General features: G+C 48.3%; 1 protein-coding gene across 5 annotated transcripts in view; it reads right to left on the bottom strand.

Annotated features, from left to right (window-relative positions):
- Window positions 1-16,460, bottom strand: part of LOC121541725 (retinoic acid receptor RXR-alpha-A) — a 152,664-nt gene that overhangs the window by 64,729 nt on the left and 71,475 nt on the right. The window lies entirely within an intron of this gene.

Genomic DNA, 16,460 nt, shown 5'->3' with positions numbered 1-16,460 from the left:
TAAAGTGCTTCTGCCACCACCAGGGGGTCCTGCATTATGAATAAGAACACCCTGTAACCAGAGCCAAACGGAGAGGACCTAAAACCTCAGGAACACAGAGTCTGTTCCCAGCTCCTCTCTCATCTCTCTCTCCAACTGCCATCCTCCATAATTCAACTAGCCAACGTCAACGGGGAGATTTGGTTGGAGGATGTGGGGGAGGGAGGGTGATGAAGTGACAACAGAACAGAGTCCAGTTTCCATGATGTACTCATCCTTCCTGTAGTGCCAGGATGACTCAATGTCAATGCCCACCGCACCCCACTCTCTCCAGTCCCTTCACTCTAACATTGGGATACACACAGCAAATGCCAACCCATGGCTAATTTCCCAGCCCCTATACACCCACACCCCTCCATAGGCCTCTTCAGATCCTTAACAATGTCATAAAGACATAGATTTCCTGGAGGCATAAGACTGACATCGAGATGAGCCTCAGAGCCGTATGCCACCTTGGCAGCGTCCTGTCTCAGACCCTATGCACAATGGGTTTTCCATGCTGCTCTTATGGCAGCGGTCCACTCCAGAAATGATGCCATCGCTGAGAAACAGTCCAGGAAAAAAGCGATAATTTCACAGATTTTCACAGTCTCGTACTCAGCACCAACACCAATGGGAGCCTCCATCCTCCTTGTGCATCATTCACACGTTGTCCGCCTCATTACAGTGGCTAGGCTAATAAACCAGCACTGAAGTTTGGGCTTTCTTGTTGACGCAGCCTTGTGCAGCCACTTCCCTCTTTTGAGGCTCCACGCAAAATCTATTACTCACAAAGATGTTTGGAGGTAGGAGGAATGGCATTTTGAACCCCACAGAGTGAGCACCGTGCAAGACAGCCGCAGCAGTGAAGATGAAACAGCCGTCATTAGCATTTCTCAGGGAGGTTCTGGTGTATTCATAGAAATGAGGGAGAGAAAACAGAACCCCATCCAAAGAGACCCACACTGCTGTTGCATAAACCCAGGGCCCAAAAACAAAACTTAAAGGGAATGAAGAAATGTGCATGCTCATTTGGAGTGCTTTACCTACGATGTCTGAATCAGCCGAGAAATGACAAGTAACTATCTTGGCACTTTGTACAGAAAAGTGACTTCTGTGTGTGTGTTAACAATATTTATGAGACTTTTATTATGATACTCCTCACACTCGCTATTAATAATATAACTGCTGCACTGTTTATTATGATGACTTTCTCAATGCAGGACAAATTGTTTGTTTGTGTGTGAGTGTGTGCGCGTGTTTGCTCATTAATCAGGGAGAGTCTCTCTCTCTCTGGGTTTGTATAAACAGGCTAATCTGGTCCACACAGTTTAAGCAGTCAGAGTAAATATTCCAGCCTGATGTGTTTATTCTATGGCGTGGGGGGGGGGGGCTGCCAAGAAAGGACAGGGTGTGGGGGTGTGTGGGGGCTCAGGATGACAGCTATTGCTTTCTCCGGCAGTCATGACGAGACGAGATGCGAGTCGACAGCAGAACCGCAACTGTCGCGGGAGACTCCGGGAAGCCTAAATAAAGGTATTATTCTCCTCTCCCCTCCCCTCTCCTCAACCTGCCGTCACTGTCTGAAAAGGCCCCTATACAGTCTGCAAACCAACATGTACAGTGAAAGAAAGAAAAAAACGGGGAAAAAACCCATACCATCTCATTAGGTGGGCCGCTTACGACCATCACTTGATACGAAATGTTGATATAACCTCATTCTCTTCTTGTGTCCGCTGACACAACTGGCTTCATTAAAGATTTAACTCTCTCTGTCCCTCTCACTCCTCTCCCCATGGCTGTGCCATCAGTGGGATGAAAGAGTGCTTTCCTCTGGCTGTGAGAGAATGAGCGGAGCGGCCTGGCTGACTCTGAAGTGGCTGGAGAGGCGTCGGAGACACGGTTGGCCACGTCTAAGTGCCAGATAAGCTGCAGATTACCAGCGCTATCGCCAACTGTGGCCTTGCTGCCAACACTGTGATCCACTGATATGGCCTAATTGTTCTCTTTAGCTCCGAGGTGATATGACGTCTCTCTGTGAGCCAGACAGCCAGTCAGCCCCGCCAGCAGCAGCGCTAGCTGGGGAACAAAAGAGCAGATGCTGCTCAGAGTAGAGCTGGGCCAGGCCAGGCAGCTCTCGATCAAGCGTGCCTGGCTGCCACAGGGGTTGATCTGTTCTGGAGAGCTTCCTACTCAGTGAAATTGATTTAGGAGTTTGGAGAGCGGCCAAATGCAGGGACGCCTGATAGAGCGATTCTCTGAATGAACTCGGCACAGTATTGATAAAAACAGCATGGATTTGGTAAGGGATTCGGGGCAATGCAAATGTTCAGTTTCATGTAGCATGACAGGGAACTCTATCATGTCAGGGTTCCTGTCTCCATCGGTGAGTCCATGGAATCTGTCTTACTGTACGTACAGTAACACACTCCGTCATCTTCATGGCCAGACCAATACATGACCAATACATGACCAATACATGACCAATACATGACCAATACATGGCCGGAAGTTCAAATCCTGACAGGTGGGATCTTGTGGGCGGCTCAGCCACACACAAACACACACAGCCACTCTTTCCTTTGAGTCCAAATCTATCTCAGTATTTACCTGAAAACTCCATTAAAGACACCCCTCATATCTCCCCCTTTGAGCCCTTCAGCTGCAGCTATGACATGTGCCATGCCTTTGTGTGACAGCCTGAGAATCACACTCATCAAGCTGGGGAGGCACATTCCACCGGGCAAAAACTGGTTGAATCAACGTTGTTTCCACGTCATTTCAACAACAAAAATCAATGTGATGACGTTGAATCAACGTGGAAAACTAATTGGATTTGCAAAAAGTCATCAACGTAAGGGAATTTAGTATTTTTGCACCCTACTTTTAACCTAAATCGAATGACATGGTGAATTTTTTAGTTGATTTCACGTTGAATTCACATTAGTTGTCAACTCAACCAAATGTAAATCAAAAATAGACATTGAACTGACGTCTGTGCCTAGTGGGATGCTTATTTCTACATCAGAGAGATAGAGAGAGAGGCAGGCTGCAGCGTCCCCAAGCCCTACCACTCTCCTCTCCTCCGGAGCTGTGTCTGCCTGACAATGGTTGGGTTGATTAGAGTGGGAGTGAGACATGACATGTAAAGGTAAATACTGAAGCAGGACAACATGTGGAGTACTCCCTGGAGATGATGATTACATCTGCTGCTGCCGGGTCAGCCCGGCCTCCCCTGGGCTCTCTAAAGACTCATTACCTTGTCAGAGGCAGGGCAGCGCTACGTAAATACGCCACTAACAGCTAGCGCTAGGTAGGCAGCCCTGCTCTTACACAGAACAGAACAGCTCTGGATGGGGCTCGAGCTCTTAGAGAGAAAAACTGTGTTTGAATCCGTAGATGGATGATTACGTGAGAGCTGTAAGAGCCTGCTCTCGGCTCCTCTGTGGAACACCTACTATTACTAGGAAGATAGGCCACCTTATTGTCTGTTTTACAGGTTTCCTTTAACCGGGTGGACACGGCACAGCTCTGATTACAGTACTGTAGGGCTCTGAACATGATCACATGGCTGCAAGAGCTGCGCATTGCAGAGACTATTTGTGTGTTCTCTGTAATATGCTTTGCAGTAAACACGGTGATTCGGGGCAGCCTGGAAGCTATGACTCAATGTTGAGCTTCCTCTTTTGTTGGCCCTCTGAAATTGTATGCAAGCACTGGAGATCAAATCACAGCTGAGAGCCTTATCTTCCCGCCTCATTGCCAAAACACACACACACACCACACACACTCTGACAAAGTTTGATATAAAAAAAAAGCAACAGGCTAGATTATAAGTATAATTTACAACTGGTTCAGAACAGCCGTCACATTCATTCTCACTTCCAATGGTCATCATAAAACATGTGTCCTTATGACCAGCTCGCAATCTGAACTGAGGCCCCAGAAGGGTGAGCTGCAGCAGTCTGGGCCTGAGGACCTCTGAGTTGTGTTTCCCATGCATCACCCTGCAGGGTAGCTGGGGCCCTGTAGCCCCTGCTTTTACGAGGCGTGATGGGAGTCTAGTGGTCAGGACCTGTGCTTTCCCCAGGCCTGAAGAACTCTTCAGTGGAAAACCACAGGGTCCATTTAGTCGCCACTCAAGACTAGGCAATTAGACAGAGAGAGGGAAAAGGAAACCTTAATAGGGAGGAGGAAGATACAGTAGCCTGAAACCATGTCTGAGTAGGACTGAGGTCTAATAAAACCATCCGACCACAATGATGAATTATGACAATTATTACGGAACAAAAACAGAGTGGCCATTCGTTCTACTGGTGACACCACACTGAGGAATCTAACAGCCTAACAGGCGACTGGCTCTGTCTGTAGCGAGGCTGTCCTCTTCCACTATTCTACTACAGTGCATTCTGAAAGTATTTTTCCACATTTTGTTACATTACAGCCTTATTCTAAAATGGATTAAATAAACAATCTACAAACAATACCCCATAATGAGAAAGTGAAAACAGGTTTTTAGAAATTGTTGCAAATGTATTAAAAATAAAAAACAGATATACCTTATTTACATAAGTATTCAGACCCTTTGCTATGAAATCAAGCCATGAGGTTGAAGGTATTGTCTGTAGAGCTCCGGGACAGGATTGTGCCGAGGCACAGATCTGGGGAAGGGTACCAAAAAATGTCTGCAGCATTGAAGGTCCCCAAGAACACCGTGGCCTTCATCATTCTTAAATGGAAAAGGTTTGGAACCACCAAGACTCTTCCTAGAGCCAAACTGAGCAATCGGGGGAGAAGGGCCTTGGTCAGGGAGGTGACCAAGAACCCAATGGTCACTCTGACAGAGCTGCAGAGTTCCTCTGTGGAGATGGGAGAACCTTGCAGAAGGACACCAATCTCTGCAGCCCTCCACCAATCAGGCCTTTATGGTAGAGTGGCCTGACGGAACCACTCCTCAGTAAAAGGCACATGACAGCCCGCTTGGAGTTTGCCAAAAAGGCACCTAAAGGACTCTCAGACCATGAGAAACAAGATTCTCTGGTCTGATGAAACCAAGATTAAACTCTTTAGCCTGAATGCCAAGCATCACGTCTGGAGGAAACCTGGCACCATCCAAACGGTGAAGCATAGTGGTGGCAGCATCATGTTGTGGGGATGTTTTTCAGCGGCAGGGACTGGGAGACTAGTCAGAATCGAGGGAAAGATCAACGGCGCAAAGTACAGAGAGATCCTTGATGAAAACCTGCTCCAGAGCGCTCAGGACCGCAGACTAAGGCGAAGGTTCACCTTCCTACAGGAAAACAACCCTAAGCACACAGCCAAGACAACGCAGGAGTGGATTCGGAACAAGTCTCTGAATGTCCTTGAGTGGCCCAGCCAGAGCCTGGACTTGAATCCGATCGAACATCTCTGGAGACCTGAAAATAGCTGTGCAGCGACGCTCCCCATCCAACCTGACAGAGCTTGAGAGGATCTGCAGAGAAGAATGGGAGAAACTCCCCAAATACAGGTGTGTCAAGCTTGTAGCGACATATGCAAGACGACTTGAGGCTGTAATCAAGGGGTCTGAATACTTTCCGAATGCACTGTATAAGTACTCAGAGAGGGGTTGTGAATACATCTGATGATGCTAATAAATGCTAATGATAGCAAGAGCCTTGGCCTCAGTTTCTGTGTTAATAGATCACATGGGGGAAACTTGTGCGTACATATGTGGATTTGAGTATGTGTGTGTGTGTAGGTTTCGTCCTCTGTTTCTACACATCATTCCACATACACCCATGTAGGTTTGAGAGAGATATTATAACGGTTCATAAAAACTATAATTTCTCTCTTACACAAAGCTGGGTATGTTTACATGTCATTTAGGATAACAGATCCTTTTCAATTTGCATCAGAAAGACAAAAGAAGCTGGTTCCCACTTCATTTTGGGAAAACAGAAAAGAATAGGAGCCGTTTCAGTGGAAAGCCTGAATGTATATAACAAGCCTTTGAAATATTTTTTTCTCTCTCATTTTTTTCGGATTATTTTTTTTCTTTTCTGGGCTGTGCAGTGCTAGGGCTCTGTGTAATGAAATCCAAATGGAGAATGATCTGGCTCTTGGCTCTGTTCTGTGCTGGAACAGAGTAGCAATGGGGCCGCAGGGTGGGCTTGCCAGCCCCAGGCCTCCCCAGAAACACAGAGACGGCAGTCCTCCAGTCCAGGCCCCAAGGGTGAGACTGAGGGGGGTTTGGAAGGGAGGGGAGGGGGGGCTGCTCTGGGAAACTATGTGTCTACGTGCTGCAGGAAGAGGCCTCGCGAGTCAGGGGGAACACACGTGCCTCACTGGGGGGGCAGGGTGCCTGTGTGCCTGTGTGTGTGTCATATCGAATGTGTGCTTTGGACATTTCCGTCAACTCTCAGCAAACAAATAACAACATAAAACCCAGGAAGGGGTCGGTAAAGGGACAGCGAACTGTGGAGGGGGGCAGTTGTGATTCCAAGACAACCAGAATCATAAAATATAGTGAGGGTTCCTATTGAAGAATGATCCCCCAACCCCTGTCTCTCTCTCACACAATATAGAACACAGTGGATATGAATGTTTGGCTAGCAGAAGCGTATTGAGGTTTCAGCGTACACATACCAAGTCAGGGGACGAGGCGTAAGGCCTGTCCAACCGACACTGGCCACACAAACCCCAGGACCACGTCCAGACATTCACCAGACATCAAAGCAGATGACCACTTCACACCAGACAAACACCTTCTCGGCCAACAACATAATAGATACACAGCCAATTATGGGCTTGTGTTGAGAATCCAACCAATAGTAAACAGGCGCAAACAAAGCATGTGTCAGAGAAGTCATGATGACAACAAAACCCTGCTGGCTAAAAATCTAGCTCAAACAAATGCATATTTCTTAAAACATCCTTGCATCAGTCTCCACATTGTAAGCCAGTAGTAGCCTATTGCACTATGGGGATCACTATTGCGAGTGATTCTCCAGTTGTTTCTGCCAGATAGCAGGACAGAGGGCCATCATAACTGATTACACTGATATTGTGTGCCTGGAGAGGTGATTTTCAGGACAGCACCAGTTCAAACAAGGACACATCCCTCTGATGCATTATAGGCAGGTAATCCTTTAGGGAGAGAGACGCACTTTGAAATTATACTGAGGTGGGGCATGGACCAAGTGAACCATCCTAATAAGCATTAACTGGTGTGGCATCAATGTAGCAGAGAGGATCAAACCAACATACTGTTCCTTTCTCTTAGTGCCTTTTTCCATCTCTCTCTCTCTCTCTCTCTCTCTCTCTCTCTCTCTCTCTCTCTCTCTCTCTCTCTCTCTCTCTCTCTCTCTCTCTCTCTCTCTCTCTCTCTCTCTCTCTCTCTCCCCTCTCTCTCTCTCTCTCTCTCTCTCTCTCTCTCTCTCTCTCTCTCTCTCTCTCTCTCTCTCTCTCTCTCTCTCTCTCTCTCTCTCTCTCTCTCTCTCTCTCTCTCTCTCTCTCTCTCTCTCTCTCTCTCGATGTGTGTTCATCAGAGGGGATCCCTAGAGGAGGATGATAATCCCGGTTCGGGAAAGTCTGTCTTTCATGTCCTGGGAAGACGCACTGGGCTCAGTGCTAGCGGATCCCTGCCTGGATCTCCAGAGGCCTACGTCAGCTCCCTCTCTCCTCTCCTCCTTCTCTTCCTCCTTCTCTTTCCCTCTCTCTCCCTCTGTTCCTCTGCTGCTCACGTTTTCACCCTCTCATTACGTTTCTCTTTCATTATGCAGGCGGAAGGTACTGTCGGGGACATGACCAGCGTTCGCTGCTGCTGCCACTGGCATTTAGACAACAAAAACACAAACACTGAGCACACAATGAGGTGTTGGAAAGTGAAATGAAAGTATTATCCGCCACCAAGCACCGAGTGACTTTATTCCTCCAGGGAGAGGTTGCTGTAGAGTACAGTAGGTCTCTGGTTCTCAGAGACTAAACAGCTAAGCTACTAAACCAGGCCAATACAGGCATGCTCTGCCCAAGACAGTCTATAGTAAGCTGCCCAAGACAGTCTATAATAAGCTGTTGGAGTTTTGACATCTTGACCACCTCATTCTGTATTGTCTCAGTCAGTCACGAGGAGGGAGAGATGCTTACTTCTGTTTGAAGCAGATGGTCTTCTATCTGTGCCCCTCTGAGAAAGGACAGGTGACTTTTTACATCTTGATCCCCACACTCTCATTTTGTACTTTGTCACAGGAGGGAGACATCCTTACTGTAGTTTTGTTTCTTCTATCTGAGCCCCTATGAGAAAGTCCTGGTGAGCAGGTAAGTTCAGCCATCACAGAAGTTTTTCAGTGGATTAAATATGACAGAGTGTCTGAGCTCAGCTTGCCTTTTTAAGAGCTCCTCTCCTCTCCTGGCAGAGCTGGACAGCTTTTATTTTAGGAGAGGACCGAGCCTAATCCTTAATAATACATGCTTGTATTCCTCACTTACACGCACGTGCGCACGTATGCACACACACCAATCCCAAGCAACAACGTGAGTCATACTTTGAAAGGCTCTCCACAGAACAACGGCCTCTCAGTCCTATCTAAAGGTTGCTTTTCTAATGGGACACTATGGAACAATGATGCAGTGCATTTGATGTGATATTCTTGCTGGGAAAGACATTTTCTGGAAATGTTTATTCCCATGTGATAAAATCCATTTTTTTTTTGCCTGTGCCTCCGAGGCCCCGAATGCCCATGAATCGAGTGTTTTGTTTGGCTAGGCGACAGAGACCCAGTAAAGTGGGTGTTATGATTGGCATAGGGAGCAATGCTCCAGAGAAACAAATGTTTTTCATTGGCTCTGATGTATATGCCCATAGTTTGGAGCGTTGTGATTTGTCCAGGAAGACACCACCACCCCAGGAGGAAGCTGCTGATGCCTGGCATGTTTGTGGGCATGGGGGGTGGGTGGGCATGTAGGGCCTGGGGGCACAGGGTACAGACCACCTGGATCCTGGGCCTCAAAGGCTGGCCTGACAGAGTAAATCTGAACAACGTTGCACAGAAGACATGGAGGGAGGCTGCCGACTTCCTCACTCTTCCATTGTTACTGGCAGCAGGCCAACAAACACACACAGTCCAACCAGACTTCTTTCAAAAGGAGCTTCAACTTGGGTTTTTCCAGAAAATCACATGAGCGGCAAACTTTAAAAAGGGAAACTACTTGGTCTTGAGAAATCAGTGTTTTGGAGGGTAATACGCTTCATCATCAACTCAGTGTTCTCAGTGTGCCCCCTTAAAAAAATAAACTCAGTGTTCTATTCAAGGGCAAGTGAGGTGGGCCAAATAGAAGAAGGAAGCAACAACGTCGATCACAACAGGAAAACTCTTTACTCTTTCATACACAAAATGGCTATAAAATCAAAATAGCCTCATAACACACAGGATATACTGTAAAGTAGAAATACCAAGAGGCAGCACACTGTTTTGAAGCTATGTGTCAGTCAGCCCTATATCACAAGTTAAGTGTGTCATAATATTCAACCATATGCTTATGTCATCCCAGCCCAGGCTTACGGAGGCTCTCCGCACTGCTAAAGCTAACTCTCTCTCCTCTGCTCTTGTCCTTCTAGACCTGTCTGCTGCCTTTGATACTGTGAACCATCAGATCCTCCTCTCCACCCTCTCCGAGCTGGGCATCTCTGGCGTGGCTCACTCTTGGATTGCGTCCTACCTGACCGGTCGCTCCTACCAAGTGGCGTGGCAAGAAGCTGTCTCCGCACCACGTGCTCTCACCACTGGTGTCCCCCAGGGCTCAGTTCTAGGCCCTCTCCTATTCTCGCTATACACCAAGTCACTTGGCTCTGTCATATCCTCACATGGCCTCTCCTATAATTGCTACGCAGACGACACACAACTAATCTTCTCCTTTCCCCCTTCTGATAACCAGGTGGCGAATCGCATCTCTGCATGTCTGGCAGACATATCAGTATGGATGACGGATCACCACCTCAAGCTGAACCTTGGCAAGACGGAGCTGCTCTTCCTCCCGGGGAAGGACTGCCCGTTCCATGATCTCGCCATCACGGTTGACAACTCCGTTGTGTCCTCCTCCCAGAGTGCGAAGAGCCTTGGCATGACCCTGGACAACACCCTGTCGTTCTCCACTAACATCAAGGCAGTGACCCGATCCTGTAGGTTCATGCTCTACAACATTCGGAGAGTACGACCCTGCCTTACACAGGAAGCGGCACAGGTCCTAATCCAGGCACTTGTCATCTCCCGTCTGGATTACTGCAACTCGCTGTTGGCTGGGCTCCCTGCCTGTGCCATTAAACCCCTACAACTCATCCAGAATGCCGCAGCCCGTCTGGTGTTCAACCTTCCCAAGTTCTCTCACGTCACCCCGCTCCTCCGCACACTACACTGGCTTCCAGTTGAAGCTCGCATCTGCTACAAGACCATGGTGCTTGCCTACGGAGCTGTGAGGGGAACGGCACCTCCGTACCTTCAGGCTCTGATCAGTCCCTACACCCAAACGAGGGCATTGCGTTCATCCACCTCTGGCCTGCTGGCTCCCCTACCTCTGCTAAAGCACAGTTCCCGCTCAGCCCAGTCAAAACTGTTCGCTGCTCTGGCACCCCAATGGTGGAACAAGCTCCCTCACGACGCCAGGACAGCGGAGTCACTCACCACCTTCCGGAGACATTTGAAACCCCACCTCTTTAAGGAACACCTGGGATAGGATAAAGTAATCCTTCTACCCCCCCTTACCCCACCCCAAAGAAAGAAAGAAAGAGAAAAAAAACATATTGTAAAGTGGTTATCCCACTGGCTATAAGGTGAATGCACCAATTTGTAAGTCGCTCTGGATAAGAGCGTCTGCTAAATTACGTAAATGTAAATGTAAATGCTTAGACAGAGGCCTTTACATTACAACCGAGTTGACCTAGAGTGACCCAGGCACTTGGCCTCAGTGAACTCTGCTATGGAGCCTCAGCCTAGTTCCACAGTCAGTGCTCAACTACCCTCCTCTGCGGCCCTCTCCTCTCCTCTCCTCTCCTCTCCAATCCTCTCTTTTCTATTCTCTCTTCTTTTTCTGTATAATCTTCTCCTCATTCTATTCTAGGAACTATTCTGTCCTTCCATTGCTTCTCCTCTTTCCCTCACTCCATCCTCTCCCCTCCATTCTCCTGTATGAGCCCAGCCCAGGCTGCCAAACACAAACAGCCCCTCCACCTCCCTCCCTCAGGGGCTAGGTCACAGTGTGGTGGTCTGACAGGGGGAGCAGAAAAAACAATCTCCCCTCATCAAAGGAGCTTAGTCAGGCCAGGCCAAGCTGGAGATCAGAGGAGTTCAGTGGGGCTGTGGTTACTGTAGTGGAGGCCTCCTCTCTCCCCTCTTCCTAGGAGGGGGGGGGGGCAGAACCCCTGCGGTCACTCACTCTCTCTAGAGATAAGGCATGGAGCCATCACATCACACACATCATCCCATATCCTTTATCCTCTATCCCACCCACAGAGACACGATTACCATGCTAATTAGGCCAGGAAGCTAGCAAGCCCCAAGGCATCCCTTTTTCCTTGTATATACACACATCGAGAATCATACTGTACACATACAAAGATACACACACAGGCCTGAATGGGCATAAACACATAAACACACAAACACAAATGAAATTCCTAAATATGATAGACTGTATGCATACACACTTTCCTCTCTCTCTCGCCACTCACCCAATCTCTCTCTCACACACACAACAACATGTTTACAGATTACACCGTTCTTCCAAAATTCCACCTGTCCTCTTTTCTCTTATCAATGGGCCTCTCATCTCAGAGGTTGAGCCAGCAAAACACACACACTCACGGGCTGATTCGATGCTCTTTAAATCAGCTTTATTTCAGGGACGCACACAGAGGAATCAATTACAGGCTGCAGCCCGGAGCCCAGAGCCTGCAGTGGGCCTGACGCTGAGCGATAGCTGCCCGAGGATCCTGAGGGGCATTGGGAGTTTAATCACCCATAACCGAAATTACAGACGTACACATCAGACTCATAAAACACTGAAACAAGATGAACGCCTCGGCCAATTCCAGTAAAGCCTGTAGTGGTGGATTCAGAGCAGAGGGGCTAAAGGCCCAAGTAATAACTACTGGAAACCCAGGGAGGCGGGTTTCTAAAGAGGCAGACTCTTTTTGTGGGAGAGGGAGCATTATAGCTAGTTAATTAGTGTATTTAATATACTTACCAGGAATAAAGTGTGGTGTTATAGACTCTCTGCGATGTGACTTTGTGTTACTGTAAATGAGATGAAGGGAAGTGCATCCTTCACATATTATATAGCTAAAGAAAAGGTGGCTTGCCGACTGCAGTAAAGGAACCGCTGCAATCCCGTTAGAATATTAGCATATTTAACACACGCACACACACAAACACACACACCCTTAATGATCACGTAAAGGCCCAGAGTATGCTGTGAGACAGGCCTTAGGAGGGATTAAGATGCAAGCCTTTATCAGTGGGTTCCCACAATCCCCTGCAGAAAATCTCTGCTCTCCCTCTCCCACTCTTCTCTCTCTTCTCCCTCCTCCCCCTTTCCCTGTACCTCAGGGATAGAGCTGGGAGAGAAGAGGATGAGGTTGGGGGGGAGAAACTTCCACATCAGGCCAGGATTAGGGGTCCGTTCCTGGGCCATGGAGAGCCAGGCAGGCAGGCCTTAACAAGTAGGCTAATGGACAGGAGGGGGTCACAGGGTCAACTCCTCACACAGCTCTACAGTTGACAGCAGAGCAGTCCCTCTGCAGGCTGCAGCCCCTCTGCAGGCTGCAGTCTTAACTAGCTTCAGTGATCGAGAGAGGGACAGACACGTCCCCGATAGTCACCATGTCAAACTGTCATCAGCCACTTAATCTCTGTTCGCCATTAAATCCACATCACATACACTTTATCTAAGGCTAGAATTAGACTGAAGAAATAAGAATAAATATGTAGGCCTACATAGTGTATTCATTCACACACACACACTCACACACACACTATAAGACCAACCGACCCTTCGACCCTCCCTCGGCCAACATGGGCCAATTAACACCTTGTGTGTGTGTGTGGTGTTGGTGTGCAGCTCAGAGACGCGTGACGCAGGGTGAGATATGACCAAAGGGTCAACGTAGACAGCAGGGGGTCACAGGATCAGCCAGAGAGCTTGATTCATGAGGCAGCAACAGCACAGCGCTCCCTCTGTCTCCCTCTCACTGCTTCTTCACATCCTCCCCATAAGACCTCCGCCAGGGGCTGTGAAACTATATGGACCTGAACATCAGAGGAAAACATCCATCCATGCGGAGCGCAGAGGGGATAGGACACACACACAGGCACACATGTCACACACACAAATACACACACACACTCCACCGTGTTTTCATCTGCCTCCATCACCTAACGCTGACTGCTCGCTGCACGCTCAGGCAATCAGTTACACAATGAGGCAAGATAAAAGGTGATCTGCCCAGAGGGATCAAAGGTTAAAGTCTGCCGAGCTGATCTGTGTACATTCCATAAACAAAACAAGAGAGTGGATCAGGAGTCTAGACTGTCTTTATTGGCTTAGTGGCGGGGAGCGACGGTGCATCATGGCAGACACATTTGATCTAATGGGAGAGAGAGCAGTCTGTCTGGCTCTGATCTGATCATCTCTATCTGTCTGATAGAATAATGAGATATATAAACTGTCTGGGTTCTGGCTTTCACTGACCAATAGTAGTGAAGAAAAGACTCCAACTCTCTGGCTTGATAAAAGGTGGCACCGTGAGGGCAATAGGACACAGATTTGTGTTATCAGTTATGTAAAAAAGGGAGATATAGACTAGGCTGCTTTGACTTTTGAATACTACAAGTCACTAGTCTCTATCTCTGTCATGAGAAAATGGATACTAGTACTACTATGCGGGCAATAGGACACAGATATGTGTTATCAGTTATGTAAAAAAGAGCCTGATCTACTTATGTACTGTGGTATGTGTGTGGGTGTGTAAGTGTCTGTTTCCGTATGTGCACGTGTGTGTGTTTTTGTGTGTGTGCGTCCAAAAGAGTGCATATATGTGTGTGTGAGCTAGTGTGTGTGTGTGTCTATTTCCCCTCACTTCCCTGGCCTTTCCTTGATTTCCCAGGCTTCAGCAGCACACAAACAGGAAGGCTGAAGGCCCTACATGTCTTCCTGGTGAGAGAGAGAGAGAGAGAGAGAGAGAGAGAGAGAGAGAGAGAGAGAGAGAGAGAGAGAGAGAGAGAGAGAGAGAGGTGCACAGGGAGCCCTGCTACACTACAGTACACTGGTGTGATGGGGAGCAAACACCCCCAACGAGGGGCTGAAATAGCTGTAATACCCTCTCCCCACAGCCCCCTGTACTGCCCGCCCACACTGCACACACTAACCAGAGTAAAAGCCAATGCACAGACCAATTTAGTGGCTAGCACACAGACCAATACAGCCCCTATGAAAAGTAACATCAGTCCATAATAACTGTTGATGATAGCAACAACAGGCTGGAGCCACACAACTGTGTAAAGAGGAGGGGGAGGGGGATGGGCTGTAGGTTGACATGTACTGTAAAGGTTTAGGTCGACAGGTGGGGAGATAGACAACAGTAATGACACCTATTCATAGCACAATAATGTACCATCTCTGATATGAGTTGGTATGGGCTTATCTTTTCCTAAAAGGATCAAAAGCTCTTTTCAACCCCAGAGACATCTGTGCAGTCCCGAGGGAGGTCTAGAGAAATACACTCAACGTTAATTCTAATGTCTGCCTGCCTCCGCCGCTGTCCTCAGATCCACTGGCTGATAGCTGATGAGGCCCTAGTCCCGGGTGTGGGGCCCACTGGTGTGTGCGTGTGTGCATGTGTGCGTATTGGGTGTGTACCTCATCCCGCAGTATCAGATGCGTACAGTACAGCCGTGCATCTGAGTTTGAATAATGGAGCTGGGAGCGTGGCGATGTCAGGTGAGATGCGCCAGCCACTAGCTGTTGTTGTGTAATTACCAGGCTCATACATGTGTCCTCTCTGCATATCACAATACACAGGAACATATTGTGGGGAGGTGTCAAATAAGCTCATTATCAGCTTGCGTTACAGGCAGCTACCACGCCCGCTATTCCTGACACAGCGATTCTTCAAAATCACAGACCACAGGAATACTTTACACCTGAGGCAGAGAGGAGAATGAATAGTGAAATGCATAGAGCACAGGCCCAAAACAAAGCTGAATTCCAGGACAGAGCTGCATCGTAATCACTGGGCAGAGATACACACACAGCCCTGATTCCAAAACGCTCTAGAGCACAGCTGGAGTGACAGTTGTCCACTCTCTGATAACGTTGGAGAGAATCAACGCAGTCTACACACACACACACACATGCACACAGAAATGGAAAGCAATACACACCAACTGAGGAGGCATCCTGTAGTCTCTTCTTTACCCCACTAAGCCCCTCTCCTAAAATCCTATTGTTTAGTCTGTCATTGGACCTATTTTCTTGACCAGCAACAGATAGGGACAAAATGTTCTGAGGCAAGCAAACGGCTTGGTTTCATAACTGTTTAGTTGAGTACAGCCCTCTGCCACAAAGTCACGTAGACGCTTAACCCTTTCCTGGGTGAGCCTCCTCCTCAAATACCCAGAGGGGAAGACAGGTATTCAGGTGAGAGTGAGTCACACTCAGTGGAGGAAGGAAAGATAAGAGAGATGGAGACTGAAGGGGCCTGTTCTATTTGAGCTGAGTCTCTCTGTAGACACAGAGTACTGCACCTCTATGGAACCAGTGTGTGCCCACTACTTCTCACTGGCTCACTCTTATCACCCAGTCGATACAGACCATTATAGCTGAGATTTGCAAACCAAGAAATCTGATCAAATTTAACCACACTGCATCTGGTCAAACACCAACCAGAAAGTTTGCCCAAAACGAGCCACATATAGTTTGACTTTCCTTTCTCCTCCCGGGTATATCCCTCCCTCTCTCCCACGCCGTCCCCTCCCTCTCTCCCTCACCGCCCCTTTTAGATTCACCCTCCCTGTGGCGTTTGTTTCGCTCTGTCACACACACAGGGCTCTGCTCTGCTCTGCTCGCCCCCGCCCCACCCCCTGCCCAGACCCACATCCGTATTGACTGACTGAGCTGAGCGCGTGTTGCACTAAAGGTCAGCTTTCTGTAACAGTTCCCCTGCCAGTACCAACTGTCCCCTCTGTTCCCCAGCTCTGAGTGGGCCTGGGTGGGGTGAGGTGGAGAGGGGTGATGATGGGGGAATTTGGGTCACCCATATGAACTAACAGAACTTGCTCTGGACATTTCAGATGGAGCCCGGCGGGCTGTCAGAGACCTGGTGGCTGAGTGTGTCACTCACTATCACAGCAGTGAGCAGATTCTAAGAATCTCTGTCCCTGTTTCTGTCCCAAATGTCTGAACAAAAACCT

Source organism: Coregonus clupeaformis, chromosome 27 (genome assembly GCF_020615455.1).
Source record: "Coregonus clupeaformis isolate EN_2021a chromosome 27, ASM2061545v1, whole genome shotgun sequence".
NCBI lineage: Eukaryota > Metazoa > Chordata > Actinopteri > Salmoniformes > Salmonidae > Coregonus > Coregonus clupeaformis.
The sequence above is the reverse complement of the archived record's forward strand: the minus strand, read 5'-3'. Positions and strand labels throughout refer to the sequence as shown.